Source organism: Lutra lutra, chromosome 15 (genome assembly GCF_902655055.1).
Source record: "Lutra lutra chromosome 15, mLutLut1.2, whole genome shotgun sequence".
Lineage (NCBI taxonomy): Eukaryota > Metazoa > Chordata > Mammalia > Carnivora > Mustelidae > Lutra > Lutra lutra.
In genome coordinates this window covers 31852086-31867326 of record NC_062292.1, presented here as the reverse complement: position 1 = coordinate 31867326, position 15241 = coordinate 31852086, and the positions used below count along the sequence as shown (strand labels likewise).

The 15241-nt window shown below is 46.3% G+C and overlaps 1 long non-coding RNA gene across 1 annotated transcript; it reads left to right on the top strand.

Moving 5' to 3' along the window:
* The first annotated feature begins 7915 nt into the window (after positions 1-7915).
* On the top strand, positions 7916-14725 carry LOC125085870 (uncharacterized). Its single transcript, XR_007123025.1, has 3 exons — positions 7916-7927; positions 8777-8778; positions 14306-14725. It is a non-coding gene; the product is annotated as an uncharacterized LOC125085870 (long non-coding RNA).
* The last annotated feature ends 516 nt before the right edge of the window (positions 14726-15241 follow it).

Here is a 15241-nt window from a genome sequence, read left to right as displayed (position 1 = left end):
AGAGCATGCTTTTGCACAAGACAGACATTAGTTTCTTTTATCAGTCTCTGAAACCTCGGTAAGAGAAGTTGAACAGGTATAAACAAGTGGTTAAACACTTATTCATTTGCTTGAAGCAAACAGTTTAATGAACCCTGTACACAGCCCTTCACTTGCTCCTAGCAAACCTTCAGAGGTTCAGAACGGCCTGCACCATGGCAATTCATGGGGAAGAGATTTCCTAGTGATTGGTTTTTAGATTTGATCTTTTTTCCTACTGCAAATCAATGTAATATTATAAAATATGCTATACTGACAAATGCTTTGTTTTATATTTATCACCAACGTAATGTGTAATCTGTCTTCTGAAATGCAAGCTCATGGGAAAATTTAGCCAGTCAGTCTTTCATTTGAATTTAACACAAATACTTTCCACGACAATGGAAGGGAAGCTGGTTGTCTGGGACATCCACCGCCCACCGTAGCTGATCTCCACCTCTGTGGGCTTTCCTCAAATCAAACCTTGTAAATTGGTTCATTTTCAGAAAGAGGGTATCACTGGGCTCACTACAGTAGATCTGTAATTAACTTAATAAAAAAGCAGCTATCAGTGATTACCAAGGTATATTACAACCCTTTTGGATATATACACATATTTTGTATATGCTGTGAATATTTCTGGAGAAATTCCTTATTAACTGGGAATGTTTGGTGCCTCTGAGGAAAAGAACAGAGAAGGGGAATCAAGGGTGGGGGTGGCTTCACCTCTTCTTATGATCTCATTTGTACTAATTGGCTTGCTTTTTAATTTTTTTTTCATTTTTATAAACCTATAATGCATTATTAGCCCCCGGGGTAGAGGTCTGTGAATCGCCAGGTTTACACATTTTCCCAGCACTCACCAAAGCACATACCCACCCCAATGTCCAAACCCCCACCACACTCTCCCTAACACCCTCCCCCAGCAACTCTCTGTTTTGTGAGATTAAGAGTCCCTTATGGTTTGTCTCCCTCCCGGTTCCATCTTGTGTCATTTATTCTTTCCTAGCCCCCCAAACCCCCAACTTTGCATCTCTACCTTCTCATATCAGGGAGATCATATGAGAGTTGTCTTTTTCCAACTGATTTATTTCACTAAGCATAATACCCTCTAGTTCCATCCATGTCGTCGCAAATTGCAAGAATTCATTTCTTTTGATGGCTGCATAGTATTCCATTGTATATATATATACACCACATCTTCTTTATCCATTCATCTGTTGATGGACATCTAGGTTCTTTCCATAGTTTGGCTATTGTGGACATTGCTGCTATAAACATTTGGGTGCATGTGCCCCTTCGGATCACTACGTTTGTATCTTTAGGTTAAATACCCAGTAGTGCAATTGCTAGGTCAAAGGGTAGCTCTATCTTCAACTTTTTGAGGAACCTCCATGCTGTTTTCCAGAGTGGTTGCACCAGCATGCATTCCCACCAACAGTGTAGGAGGGTTCCCCTCTCTCTGCATCCTTGCCAGCATCTGTCATTTCCTGACTTGTTAATTTTAGCCATCCTGACTCGTGTGAAGTGCTATCTCATTGTGGTTTTGATTTGTATTTCCCTGATGCCGAGTGATGTGGATCACTTTTTCATGTGCCTGTTGGCCATCTGGATGTCTTCTTTGCAGAAATGTCTGTTCATGTCCTCTGCCCATTTCTTGATTGAATTATTTGTTCTTTGGGTAGTGAGTTTGATAAGCTCTTTATAGATTTTGGACACTAGCCCTTTATCTGATATGTCGTTTGCAAATATCTTCGCCCATTCTGTCAGTTGTCTTTTGGTTTTGTTAACTGTTTCCGTTGCTGTGCAAAAGCTTTTGATCTTGATAAAATCCCAAGAGTTCATTTTTGCCCTTGCTTCCCTTGCCTTTGGCGATGTTCCTAGGAAGAAGTTGCTGCAGCTGCGGTCGAAGAGGTTGCTGCCTGTGTTCTCCTCAAGGATCTTGATGGATTCCTTTCTCACATTGATGTCCTTCATCAATTTTTAGTTTATTTTCGTGTGTGGTGTAAGGAAATGGTCCAGTTTCATTTTTCTGCATGTGGCTGTCCCATTTCCCCAATACAATTTGTTGAAGAGGCTGTCTTTTTTCCATTGGATATTCTTTCCTGCTTTGTCAAAGATTAGTTGACCATAGAGTTGAGGGTCTATTTCTGGGCTCTCTATTCTGTTCCATTGATCTATGTGTCTGTTTTTGTGACAGTACCATAATGTCTTGATGATGACAGCTTTGTAATAGAGCTTGAAGTCTATAAGGGTGTTGTCCCCAACTTTGGCTTTCTTTTTCAATATTCCTCTGGCTATTCAAAGTCTTTTCTGGTTCCATATAAATTTTAGGATTATTTGTTCCATTTCCTTGGAAAAAAAATGGATGGGATTTTGATAGGGATTGCATTAAGTGTGTAGATTGCTTTAGGTAGCATAGATATTTTCACAATATTTGTTCTTCCAATCCAGGAGCATGGAACATTTTTCCATTTCTTTGTGTCTTCCTCAATTTCTTTCATGAGTTCTTTATAGTTTTCTGATTATAGATACTTGTCTCTTTGGTTCGGTTTGTTCCAAGGTATCTTATGGTTTTGGATACAATTGTAAATGGGATTGAATCCTTAATTTCTCTTTCTTCTGTCTTGTTGTTGGTGTAAAGAAATGTAACTGATTTCTGTGCATTGATTTTATATCCTGACACTTTACTGAATTCCTGTACAAGTTCTAGCAGATGTGGAGAGGAGTCATTGGGTTTTCCAATATAGTATCATATAATCTGTGAAGAGTGATAGTTTGACTTCTTCTTTGCTGATTTGGATGCCTTTAATTTCTTTTTGTTGTCTGATGGCTGGGGCTAGGACTTCTAGTACTATGTTGAATAGCAGTGGTGATAATGGATATCCCTGCTGTGTTCCTGACCTTAGCAGAAAAGCTCTCAGTTTTTCTCCATTGAGAATGATATTTGCAGTGGGTATTTCATAAATGGCTTTGATGATATTGAGGTATATGCCTTCTATCCCTACACTTTGAAGAGTTTTGATCAGGAAGGGATGCTGTACTTTGTTAAATGCTTTTTCAGCATCTATGGAGAGTATCATATGGTTCTTGTTCTTTCTTTTATTAATATATTTTATCACATTGATTGATTTGCGGATGTCGAACCGACCTCACAGCCCTGGAATAAATCCCACTTGTTCGTGGTGAATAATCCTTTTAATATTCTGTTGGATCCTATTGGCTAGCATTTTGGTGAGAATTTTCACATCTCTGTTCATCAAGGATATTGGTCTGTAGTTCTCTTTTTTGATGGGATCATTGTCTGGTTTTGGGATCAAGGTGATGCTGGCCTAATAAAATGAGCTTGGAAGTTTTCCTTCCATTTCTATTTTTTTTTTTTTTTGGAACAGTTTCAGGAAATAGGAAATAATTCTTCTTTAAATGTTTGGTAGAATTCCCCTGGGAAGCTGTCTGGCCCTGGGATTTTGTTTGTTTGGAGATTTTTGATGACTGTTTCAATCTCCTTACTGATTATGTGTCTGTTCATGATTACTATTTCTTCCTGGTTCGGTTGTGGTAGTTTATATGTCTCTAGGAATGCATCCATTTCTTCCAGATTGTCAAATTTGCTGGCATAGAGTTGCTCATAATATGTTCTTATAATTGTTTGTATATCTTTGGTGTTGGTCGTGATCTCTCCTCTTTCATTCATGATTTCATTTATTTCGGTCCTTTCTCTTTTCTTTTTGATAAGTCTGGCCAGGGTTTTATCAATCTTATTAATTCTTTCAAAGAACTAGCTCCTAGTTTCATTGATTTGTTCTATTGTTTTTCTGGTTTCTATTTCATTGATTTCTGCTCTGATCTTTATGATATCTCTTCTCCCGATGGGTTTAGGCTTTCTCTGCTGTTGTTTCTCCAGCTCCATTAGGTGTAGGGTTAGGTTGTTCATTGGAGAACTTTCTTGTTTCTTGAGAAAGGCTTGTATCGCTATATATTTTCCTCTCAGGACTGCTTTTGCTGTGTCGCACAGATTTTGAACCATTGTGTTTTCATTATCATTTGTTTCCATGAATTTTTTCAATTCTCCTTTAATTTCCTGGTTGACCCATTCATTCTTTAGAAGGATGCTGTTTAGTCACCATGTATTTGGGTTCTTTCCAGATTTCCTCTTGTGATTGAGTTCTAGCTCCAGAGCAGTGGTCTAAAAATATGCAGGGAATGATCCCAATCTTTTGATACCAGTTGAGACCTGATGTATGGCCCAGGATGTCATCTATTCTGGAGAATGTTCCATGTGCACTAGAGAAGAATGTGTATTCTGTTGCTTTGGGATGGAATGTTCTGAATAGATCTGTGATATCTATATGGTCCAGTGTATCATTAAGGCCTTTATTTCCTTGTTGATCTTTTGCTTGGATGATCTGCCCATTTCAGTGAGGGGAGTGTTAATGTCCCCTACTCTTTTTGTATTATGGTCAATGTGTTTCTTTGATTTTGTTCTTAATTGGTTTATATAGTTGGTTGCTCCCATGATAGGGGCATAGATATTTAAAATTGTTAGATCTTCTTCCTGGACAGACCCTTTGAGTATGATATAGTGTCCTTCCTCATCTCTTACTATAGTCTTTGGCTTAAAATCTAATTGATCTGATATAAGGATTGCCACCCCAGCTTTCTTTTGATGTCCATTAGCATGGTAAATTGTTTTCCACCCCTCACTTTAAATCTGGAGGTGACTTTGGGTCTAAAATGAGTTTCTCATAGACAACCTATTGATTTTTTTTTTATCTTATCCATTCTGATACCCTGTGTCTTTTGATTGGGGCATTTAGCCCATTTATATTCCAGGTAACTATTGAGAGATATGGATTTAATGCCATTTTATTGCCTCTGCAGTGACTATTACTATATATTGTCTCTGTTCCTTTCTGATCTACTATTTTTAGTCTCTCTCATTGCTTAGAGGACCCCTTTCAATATTTTCTGTAGAGCTGGTTTGGTGTTTACAAATTCTTTGTTTTTGTTTGTCCTGGAAGGTTTTTATCTCTCCTTCTATTTTCAATGATAGCCTAGCTGGATATAGGATTCTTGGCTTCATGTTTTTGTCATTTAGTGCTCTGAATATATCATGCCAGTTCTTTCGGGCCTGCCAGGTCTCTGTCAATAAGTCTGCTGGCAATCTAATGTTTTTACCATTGTATGTTACAGACTTCTTATCCTGTGATGCTTTAAGGATTTTCTCTTTGTCTCTAAGACTTGTTAATTTTACTATTAGATGACAGGGTGTGGACCTATTCTTGTTGATTTTGAGGGGGGTTCTCTGCACCTCCTGAATTTTGATGCTTGTTTCCTTTTTCCTATTAGGGAAATTCTGTATAATAATTCTCTCCAATATACCTTCTGCTCCCCCTCTCTTTCTTCGTCTTCTGGAATCCCAATTATTCTGACGTTGTTTCATCTTACGGTATCACTTATCTCTCGATTTCTTTCCTCGTGGTCCAGTAGTTGTTTCTTTCTCTTTTGCCCAGCTTCTTTATTCTCTGTCATTTGGTCTTCTATATCACTAATTCTCTCTTCTGCCTCATTTATCCTAGCAGTGAGAGCCTGAATTTTTTTTATTGCACCTCATTAACAGCGTTTTTGAGTTCAAATTGGTTAGATTTTAGTTCTTTTATTTCTCCAGAAAGGGCTTTTATTTCTCTTGTGTTTCTCTAATATCTTCCATGTCTTTTTCAAGCCTGGATAGCACCTTGGGAATCATCATTCTGAACTCTAGATATGACATATTACCAATGTCTGTATTGATTAGGTCCCTAGCCTTCGGTACTGCCTCTTGTTCTTTGTGTGTGTGTGTGTGTGTGGTGAGTTTTTCCGCCTTGTCATTTTATCCAGATAAGAATATATGAAGGAGCGAATAAAATACTAAAAGGGTGGCAAAGACCCCAGGAAAATGTACTTTAACCAAATCAAAAGAGACCCCAAATCATGGGGGGAAGAAAGGGGGTAGGTAAAAAGAAGTTCAGACAAAAAAAAATTTAAACAGTAAACAAATAAAGAAAAAAATATATTAGACTGTTGAATAGAACAGGGTCACCCACTTAATTTTGGGAGTATTTTGGTCTCTTAGAAGAAACTATCTCCCAAAATTTTAAAGAATGAAAAACATATATAAGGGTAAACACAATGAAGGGATGGAATATGATGATAAAGATGAATTTTTTTTTCTAAATTTCTATAAAACGAGTTGATAAGGATAAATTGGTTGGGAGAATAAAGAAAAAGAAATTGGAGACAATTTGCTCAGGCTGGAGATGATAACAAAGCCCTGTGCTAGATTTAGGGTGTATTTTGATCTATTAGAAGAAGTTGTAACCCAAATTTTTTTTAGAAGAAAAAACCCTATGGTAAACAAAAAATAAAGTTAGATACAATGAAGGATAAAATATGACTTTAATAATGAAGTTTCCAAAAAAATATTTTTTTAATGAAAGGTATTAAGCGAAACTAGTTAAAAACGTTAAAAGAGGAAAGGAAAAGGGTAAAAGTTAAGAAAAAAATTAGAAGAAAAAAATAAAATTAAAAAACCTTATTAACTTTGCAAGTCTAAAGAATCATGGGAAGAAAGCCATGAATTCCATGCTTTGCTTTCTCCTTCTCTGGAATTCCGCTCTTCTCGGAACAGCGGAACTTGTACATGAACTTGGTCTTGGCTGGATTTCTTGTTGACCTTCTGGGGGAGGGGCATATTATAGTGATTCTCAAGTGTCTTTGCCCAAGGTGGAAATGCGCCGCTGTTACCAGGGGCAAGGCTAAATAATCCGCTCAGGTTCACTATCGCTGAACGCTTTCCGTAGAGTTCCAGAGGTCAGGAATGAAAATGGAGCCCTCCCAATCTCTGGCCCAGAGGAACCGAGAGCCTGGGGCCCTACTCCTCAGTGCACCCTTGGAGAAAAGCGCTCAATCACTCCCGTCTCCCTGGCCTCCAACCTGTGACCAAGCTTCTATGTCTCTGGCACACAGCCCTGCCTGGAGTCTCTGAACCCCGCTGATCCCTGAGTTCTTCTAGGGGGGTCTCCCCGGATCCTTTGGGTCCCTGCTCACAGAGCAGTGGCCTGTGCCACAGATCACGATAAGGTAATCCCGAGTTGAGAGCTTGATCCTCGACTCCATCTCTGCCGGCTTCCCCACTCTAATACCTATGAGCTCTGCAACACTCAGACAGCCCTGATCCTTCTGTGAGCCTGAGGGACCTGAGGCCACGCTCTCCTGGCATGGGCTTCACCCCGGCTTAGCCTCTGGAGCGATGTCACTCAGTGGAGTAGAATTTTAAAAGTTCTGATTTTGTGCTCCATTGCTCTGCCGCTTGCCAGGAGCCGGCTCCTCCCCCTGAGGTCTATCTTCCCATCGCTTTGGATTCACTTCACCGCTGGTCCTACCTTTCAGAAAGTGGTCAATTTTCTGTTTCTAGAATTGCTGCTCTTCTTCTATTTGGTCTCCTGTTGGTTTTGTAGGTGTTTGGGATGGTTTGATAAGCTATCTTGCTGATCTCCTGCTATCTGATGTTGTCTCAACCTGCTACTTCTCCACCATCTTGCCTCCTCCCTGGTTTGCCTTTTTTTTTTTTTTTTTAATCATGCCCATGTATTACTTTTAAAGAACCCCTTTGTGTTGGTGAAACAAAAACTTGGTTTTTTCCTTCCACACTAATTAGAGTCATTTTAACCCTAAATATTATGTACTTTAATTTTAAGGAAATGACATAAAAACTATATTGTTTCTTCTGATTACAAAACAACACTTACCCATTATGAAAAGATGAAATAAACAGAACTTTATAAAGTTTGCTGACTGAAGAGGCTGTGGGGGCTCAGAGAGGGTCATTAAAGGCCTTAGTCTCAGACAGAAAGGGGTTCACATCCCAGACGTATCCCTGCCTTGCTGAATGACTCGAGGCAAGGGACTTGACTTGGATGAGCCTCCATTTTTCCACGTGCAAAATGAGCATGACGACACTCTCCCTCAGAGTGGTTTTATGACAATTTTTGTGAGACAAGCCGCATAAAACTCTAGCACCTTGTCTGGCACAGGGGAGCTCTAGATGAAATCATCATTATTAGTATGCTTGAGAAGATCCCAAGAGGGACAGAGGACTCTGCCTCATGACAGGGACCATGCGCATGTGTTTGGAGTCACTGTGCCATCTGCTTCCAAAAGCCCTGCTTTTTTTTTTTTTTTTTTTTTTTTTTCATTTCTTTTAATACAGAGAGCGGCAAGGTCCTGGCATGTCTTTACAAAGAGAAATGCAAATTGTCCTCACTCAGGGGTGTGGAAAATACAGTAGAAGAATTGCAGCTGATGATGAATCAGCCTTTAATTAGTTGGGGGGCTAGGGCCCAGTGAAGACCAGGTCTGTACTCCCCTCTCTCCATGGTAAATAAAACCCAGCCAGGACCAGGGAGCCCACCAAGGATCTTGAAAACACTTGGCCTGTTTTGCCATTTCTTTCCAGCAGAGGGCAGTGAAAGATGTTCTCGCCGATTACTCTGCCCACCTGCCTTGCTGATCAATCAGAAACTGCATTTAATCACTTGCATCTATAAGAGGAAATTTATCCCCATTTCTGCCCCCCCCCCCCACCGTGATTAGACTTATGCCAGAAGCTTAAGAAAAAACCATTTGGGATGGATCTGAGAACTGGAAATAAAAGCCATTATGTCCCATGACACTGCCTTTGGCTGTGACCACTGGACAGGGTTTTATATGGGTCTGAGAGCAGTGCCCTCCTGTAAAGTGGATTGTGTGCTTTTGCCAAGCTGTGTGATTTCAGAGGGCTGGTGGACTGACTCTGGTGTCTTCTGTGGTCTCGTGGCAGAGAATGTCAATCAACGTCCATTGCCGCTGCATGTGGCTGATGGGAGAGGGCAGGGAGAGGAGAGCGAGACAGAGCATGTGCTTTGCATTAGGTACACCTGGGTCCCTGCACAGTGTAGCCACGGGGCCTGATGGGGCTGCCGTGTGTAAGTCAGTCCCCAGCAGTATTTGGGATGTACTTCTACTGAAAGATTACTGCTTGTTTCACTGAAATTCAAATTTCATTGGGCATCTTGCATTTTTTATTTGCTAAATCTGGCAACCCCAGACCTTGAGCAAATTTCTCACCTTCTCTGAGCCTTAGTTTCCCAGATGTAAAGTGGAACAACTGTAAAATCAGCCTCGTAGGACAGTATTAAAGTGAAATTTGTACAACAGCTGGAGTCCAGAGCCAGACACAAAATGAGCTGTTCAAGAGATGGTACTTACTACTGTTTGTTCCCAAACAGATGTTTTTCTCCATTTCAGCTATATTGTCACAGGTGATAATAGAGGTAACATTAAGTTCTACGATTGGACCCTGTCCATTCTTACCTGGTAAAGCAACTTCAGACTGAGCTCCATAAGGACCCTGTCATTTTCCAAGGCCCCAACAGCTCACCCCACCGAAAAATCAAACTATCCTCCAGACTGCACTCTAAAAGGTGACCTTTTTATTGTAAGGTAACTTGTTAATGAATCTAGGGCACCTGGGTTGCTCAGTGGGTTATTCCTCTGCCTTCGGCTCAGGTCGTGATCCCAGGATCCTGGGATCGAGCCCCATATTGGGCTCCCTGCTCAGCAGGCAGCCTGCTTCCCCATCTCCCTCTGCCTGCCTCTTTGCCTACTGTGACCTCTCTCTCTCTCTGTGTCAAATAAATTTCAAAAATCTTAAATAAATAAATAATAAAAATGAATGATAAATAAATTAAAAAATAAAATTAATAAAATAAAATAATTTGCAAATAAAATATTAAAAATTAATAATAATAAGATAAATAAATTGAAAATTGCCCAGGTTACATTTCAAAGCAGAATTTTCAGGACACCCGACTGGTTCAGTGTGTTAAGCATCTGCCTTCTCAGGTCATGAGGCCGGCGTCCTGGAATGGAGTTCCGCATTGGGCTCGCTGCTTAAAGGGGAGTCTGCTTCTCCCTCTGCCTCGGTCCCTCCTTCCTACTTGTGCTCTCCATCTCTCTCTGACAAATATGTAAATAATATCTTTAAAAAATTTTAAGGCAGAATTTTAGAAATAACCTTTAAAAAGACGAGCTGCCTGGATGGCTCATCCAGTGGAGTGTGTGATGCTTGGTCTCAGGGTTGTGAGTTTGAGTCCCACCCTGGGTGTAGAGATGAATTCAGGTATGAGAAATAACCTCTAAAAACAAAGAATTTTGTCATTTTCCTCTACGGATAGATAAAAATCTATACCCACATATAAAAATATGTGAGCAATGTTATCTTGGGACTCCCATTATTGAACAATTGGAAAGCATGTTCAAATACAGAGGATCTTTGGTCAAAGCAAACTCTTGGACTATTACCGATGGGATTACAGTTCAGTATTTCAGAAACCCACCTCCCAGGCTTCCCAAATGGGGTGGGGGGTTGTCCTGCTGCTCCATGGCCACAGACTATCCAAGAACACAGCTGGCTCCTGGCCTGGGGGTAATTGTTTTCAGCAGCAAACGCCAGGGAAAGAAATTCTCTTCCCGGGCCAAGTTTTCAGCCTCCTGAGCCCCCAGCAGCATGTCTGTGGCCTCAGTAGCTGTGATTGCTTGAAGTTTCTCTGTGTGCCCCTGGTGTGGGTTGGGCCCTGAGCAGATGAAAACTCTGGTACTAGGCCAGGCCTGGACACAGGGGACGGTAGATGCTACCCACTCGTGCAAGCAGGAACAGGGTCCCACTAAACTGCTATGCAGATGAGGAAGAGACTGACTAGGACACAGCGGGGGTGACCTGCCCACTGGGGACCTGACATGCAGCCAGGAGGAAGGGCAGGATCTAGATGGCCTCACTGTATCCCTGGGTCGCTGCTCCTCCCCTCTTTCCTATCTACCCTGTGTCTCTGTGTGTGCATGTGCGTGTGCGTCTGCGTGTGTGTGTGTGTGTGTGTGTGTGTTGTCAGTCTCCTCTGTTCCTCTCCCCTCCTACCTCCTTCTGCAGTGCTGCCCCTTCTCTGCTTCTCTGTCTGCTTGCTGCCTCGTCTTTCCCAACTACCTGCCACTGTGTCCACAGCAGTCAGCGTCATCTCTCAGCCCCCAGGATACCTTTCTTGCATGCTCAGGCCAGCATCATTAAAGCCCAAGCCATACTTACTGGGAGAGTGGCAAAAGGGGGCCCTGTGGGGGACAGGGGTCCACCTGGCCTATGGGCCACACTGCAAATATAGCTGTCGGGGTCAGGGCCAGGGTACAGGGAACAGGCCCCACTCAGGCCCCAGTCCCAGTGTGGGGACTGCTCAGGACCTTCTCCCCCTTCCCACCCTTCTCCAGCAAGCTCTAAGACCTATACGGATGAGGGAAGGTCAGGGCCTGAGTTCTAGCCAGACCTGCAAGCCTCTAGGACCCAGCTCTCAGCATGGACTCAGGCTGGCACCAGCCTACCAGCTGGGTGATCTGGGAGAGGTAGTGAATCATCTGCGTGTCTCAGCGTCCCCAACTATGGAACAGGGAAGAGAAGACTCCCTCCTTCTTAATGTGCCTCTGAGGACTGGCTAGGGATGAACAGACATGAAGAACTTGGTACAGCAGTTGCTGCAGTCAGTGGTGAGAATTCGGTTCTGAGTGGCAGCAGCAGCAAGAGAGAAAAGCCCAGAGACCACCAGGATCACAGCTGTAGCTGAGCGGGGGGCTTACCACCCCTTGCTGTGTGGACCCACAGGCGCCAGGGGACCACTGGGGTCTCTGTGAGAGGGTGTTACCAGAAACAATTGCCCTTTGGGTTTCAGTGGGTGCTTGTGGGGACTGTCCAAGGAGACTCCACACCAGGTGCTGTCAGAAAGTAAGGAAAGTTCTGTGAATGGAATCCAGTCTGTGGGATCTTCAGGGAGAGTAGAGGAGAGACTCAGCTGTAGGTGTAACCCCAGACGTGGGTGTGCCAAGTGTACACAAAGAGCATGGCAAGGGCAGGCCAAGGGCACTGGAACAAGAATGGTGGACAAAAGGCAAGATGGAAAGCCCACTTGAACCTTCACTCTGTTGCTGGATTAATCAAAATGGGGAAATAATCCTAAAGGTCTTCAGAGAGTCTCCTAGGGGCCAGAGTCTCACAACACAGTGAGCGCACTGTCCAGGATGTCACCCAGAACCAAAGGGCCTTACACCCAGAGAAGGCAATGCGGGCACTTGCCAAGAGAAGAGAGGATGCATGCAGCCCTGCCATGCCCGCCTGATGGGTCCACAGGGGTGCCGCTATGGGACCAGCTCTTGTCCCTTAGTGCTTGGGGCCCAGCCAGGGGAGATGGCTGGCACCCACTGCACCCCCAATCCTCTCCCTCAGTTCAGCCTTCAAGCCCGAGAGATCTGTGAATCTCCTGAGGGTGGGGAACGAGGGAGTCGACCCCTCCAGGATGCCTCTGCAGGCCTGATTCTTGCACTAGGCAGTGACGCAACAGAAGCTGTGCACGTGCACAGGGGTTCCTGCACGCGCGCTCGTTCCTCAGGTTCCAGGTTCCAAAGCTGTGTCCTGGCAACAGGCCCCGCGTTGTGCTCTAGGCCTTCTGCCTCGACATGGCAGCTGAAGGAGAGTGCTGCGAGCCTAGTTCACCATCTTCAGCATCTGGCCTTACCCGACTGCTCTAAGTTTATGTCCTTGAGCAGGCCTTGCCCCTCCTCCCAGCCCCGGTCTCTGCAGGGTCCGCACCTGTCAGGAGGGCTGGTCCGCCCCCACCCATCTCACTGTGGCCTGCAGACTACTCTTGGCGCCCAGGGCTTGCCCAGTGGTCCACGCCCCGGGGTCCACTCACAGGCGGTCCTCCAAGTACCCCACGAGTTGGCAACCGCGCTCAGTCCTAGCAGCTTGCAGAAGGTACTCCGGGATCCTGGCGATCCCCCGCTTTCTTCTGGGGCTCCTCAACTCCTCCTGCAGGTGGGGCTGCCGGCTGAAGGCGATGCTGTCTGCTGCCAGATCAGAGGTGTCCTGCCGCCACCGCTGCGAGTCCATCATGGACACGGTAACCCCCTGTGTGCTGCAGAAGCGGGTCGTCACTGGGCTGCCGCCCTCAACACCCAGGAATGTCCACGATGTCTCCACAGTGGAGCAGGTGTGCAGAGACCCCAGAGAGAGCGGCAAAGGGATGGCCCAGGTAGAGACTCAGACAAAGGACCCTAAAGGCCCTGGGGCCCCACTGGGGGCATTTACGCCCCTGGGGGTCCATGGAGGCCTCTCTTCCTTTGTGCCCAGGCCTGGGACTCTGCTGAGAGCCCTCCCCCGGGAAGAGAGCTCAGAAGACCCATGCAATAAGAAGTCCCCAAACTCCCATAGGAGCTCCTGTCCCACTAAAAATGCCATCACGAGTTCCTACAATTCCACCAGGAGCTGCCACCCGGTGCAGAGGAAGAGGGGTCTGGCCACAAGTCAGGCCTTGTGGCCCCCGAGGTCCCCCAAAAATGTCAGCCAAGAGAGCCCCTTGTGTTCTGCCGGAGTGCCTGCACTTTGCCAGAAGAAGAACCAGCTGGAAAAGGATGCCGATACCACCACCGGGCAGACGGCAACGCAGAGGAACTGCTCATCCCCAGCTGACTGTTCCCGAAAAAGGCCCCAAAAACGCAAGGTTTGTCTGCTGCCACACAGGCGAGGTGAGCCTCTGAGGCTGCCGCCACCCCCTGAGCTGGGGTTTCGAGTGACTGCTGAGGACCTGGACTGGGTAAAGAGAGCTGCTCTCTAGCACCTCCAAGATGCTCTTCGAGGTGACAAGAGGTCACCTGCAGCTGTGGCCCAACTTGGCCCTCCAGTGCCTTGGCCCAGTCTGCTGCAGTGGCTGCTCCCTTGCCAGCCTCTGACACCCAGGTCACCTCCATGGACAGCTCCCCTTCTTCTCAGCCTCTCCTCTTGGGGTCTCACCCTGGCTGCAGTGGGAGCAACTTTGCATCTACCCAGGCCCTCTCAATGCCGCCCAGGGACAGCATGGCCTCAGTCACAGTCCCCCCAGGGCTGCCTGTGCTGCCTGGGGGTAGGGCAACCTGGGATCCACCACCCAGGCCCCACTCAGGGCGGTTGGTGGGCAGTGGCCCAGAGCCAGCGCCCTTCACAGCTCTCCCCCGCATGGACAGCTGGCAGCTCAGGCTCCGGACCCACTCCAGGCCCTGAGCACAGCTCTAGCCCAGCTGTCCTTGGGCAGTGGCACCCAGGCGAGTTATGTGGTTCCCTTACCTGCATCTGCCTCCCGAGGCACCCGTGCCAGTGCCCAGTCAGGTTCGGCTACCTCCCCTGCTGTACTCGCCCCTGGAGCGGCCGCTGCCCCTGGCTTGGCAGAGGCCTTCCAGGTGCCCGGCGCCGTGTCCCATGCTGGGCCCAACAGCCAGCAGCCCCGCCCCCCAGGTGGCAGCACAATGCCGGCCCCCATCAGCATGGTGCTTTCGGCAGCACCCCCAGGTTTGGGGAGAGGAGATGATGTTGCAGATCTGTGCTCCAGCTTTGGGGCTCTCAGCAACACAGCAGGAACGAGTATGCCCCAAGTGGCTGGCAGGGCTCCAGGGCAAGCCTGGGCCTGAACACAGGGGGCTGCCCATGCCAGAGCACCCTGTTGGGGATTGTTGGAGCCAGCACGATGAACCATCCTGTGTCGGGAGCCCCGAGTGCCCCTCCCTTCAGTCACATCCCCAGGCACCTGACCAAGCAGAGGTCTAGCTCAGATGGCTGCAGCACTGACAGCAAGGACACCTGCGGGGGCAGGGGCGTCCTGACCTCTCCTCCTAGAGGCCCCGCTTCCCTGGTCAGCAAGGCCCAGAGCAACCTTGCCACCAAGACCCCCTCATCCCCTGCCCAGTGCCTGATTGGACGCAAAAGAGCTGCACCGTGCAACAAGTCATTTTCCTCCACATCACAGCCCACTTCCTTGGGGCCCAAGAGGCAGAGGCTCGGCTAAGCCAATAGCTTCCTGGAGAAGTAGCCGGTGTTGCACTTCCTTCCAGGTGACACTGGTGCAAGACTAGTGTAGAATGGGAGACACAAAGCAAGCCCGGTGCTGGAACAAAACCGGGCTCCCAGCCTGCCAGCCAACATTGGGGAAACTTCGAATCCCTGACCCACCATTCTGAAGGAAGGTGGGGGCGTGAGGCCTCATCTGTGACCCAAGGGGCCATGGGCTTTGGGAAAGTACACAGAGATCCGTTTCCCTTTGGCCTCCAGTCCCACAGTTCCTGGGACTCCTGCCGCTGCCCACAG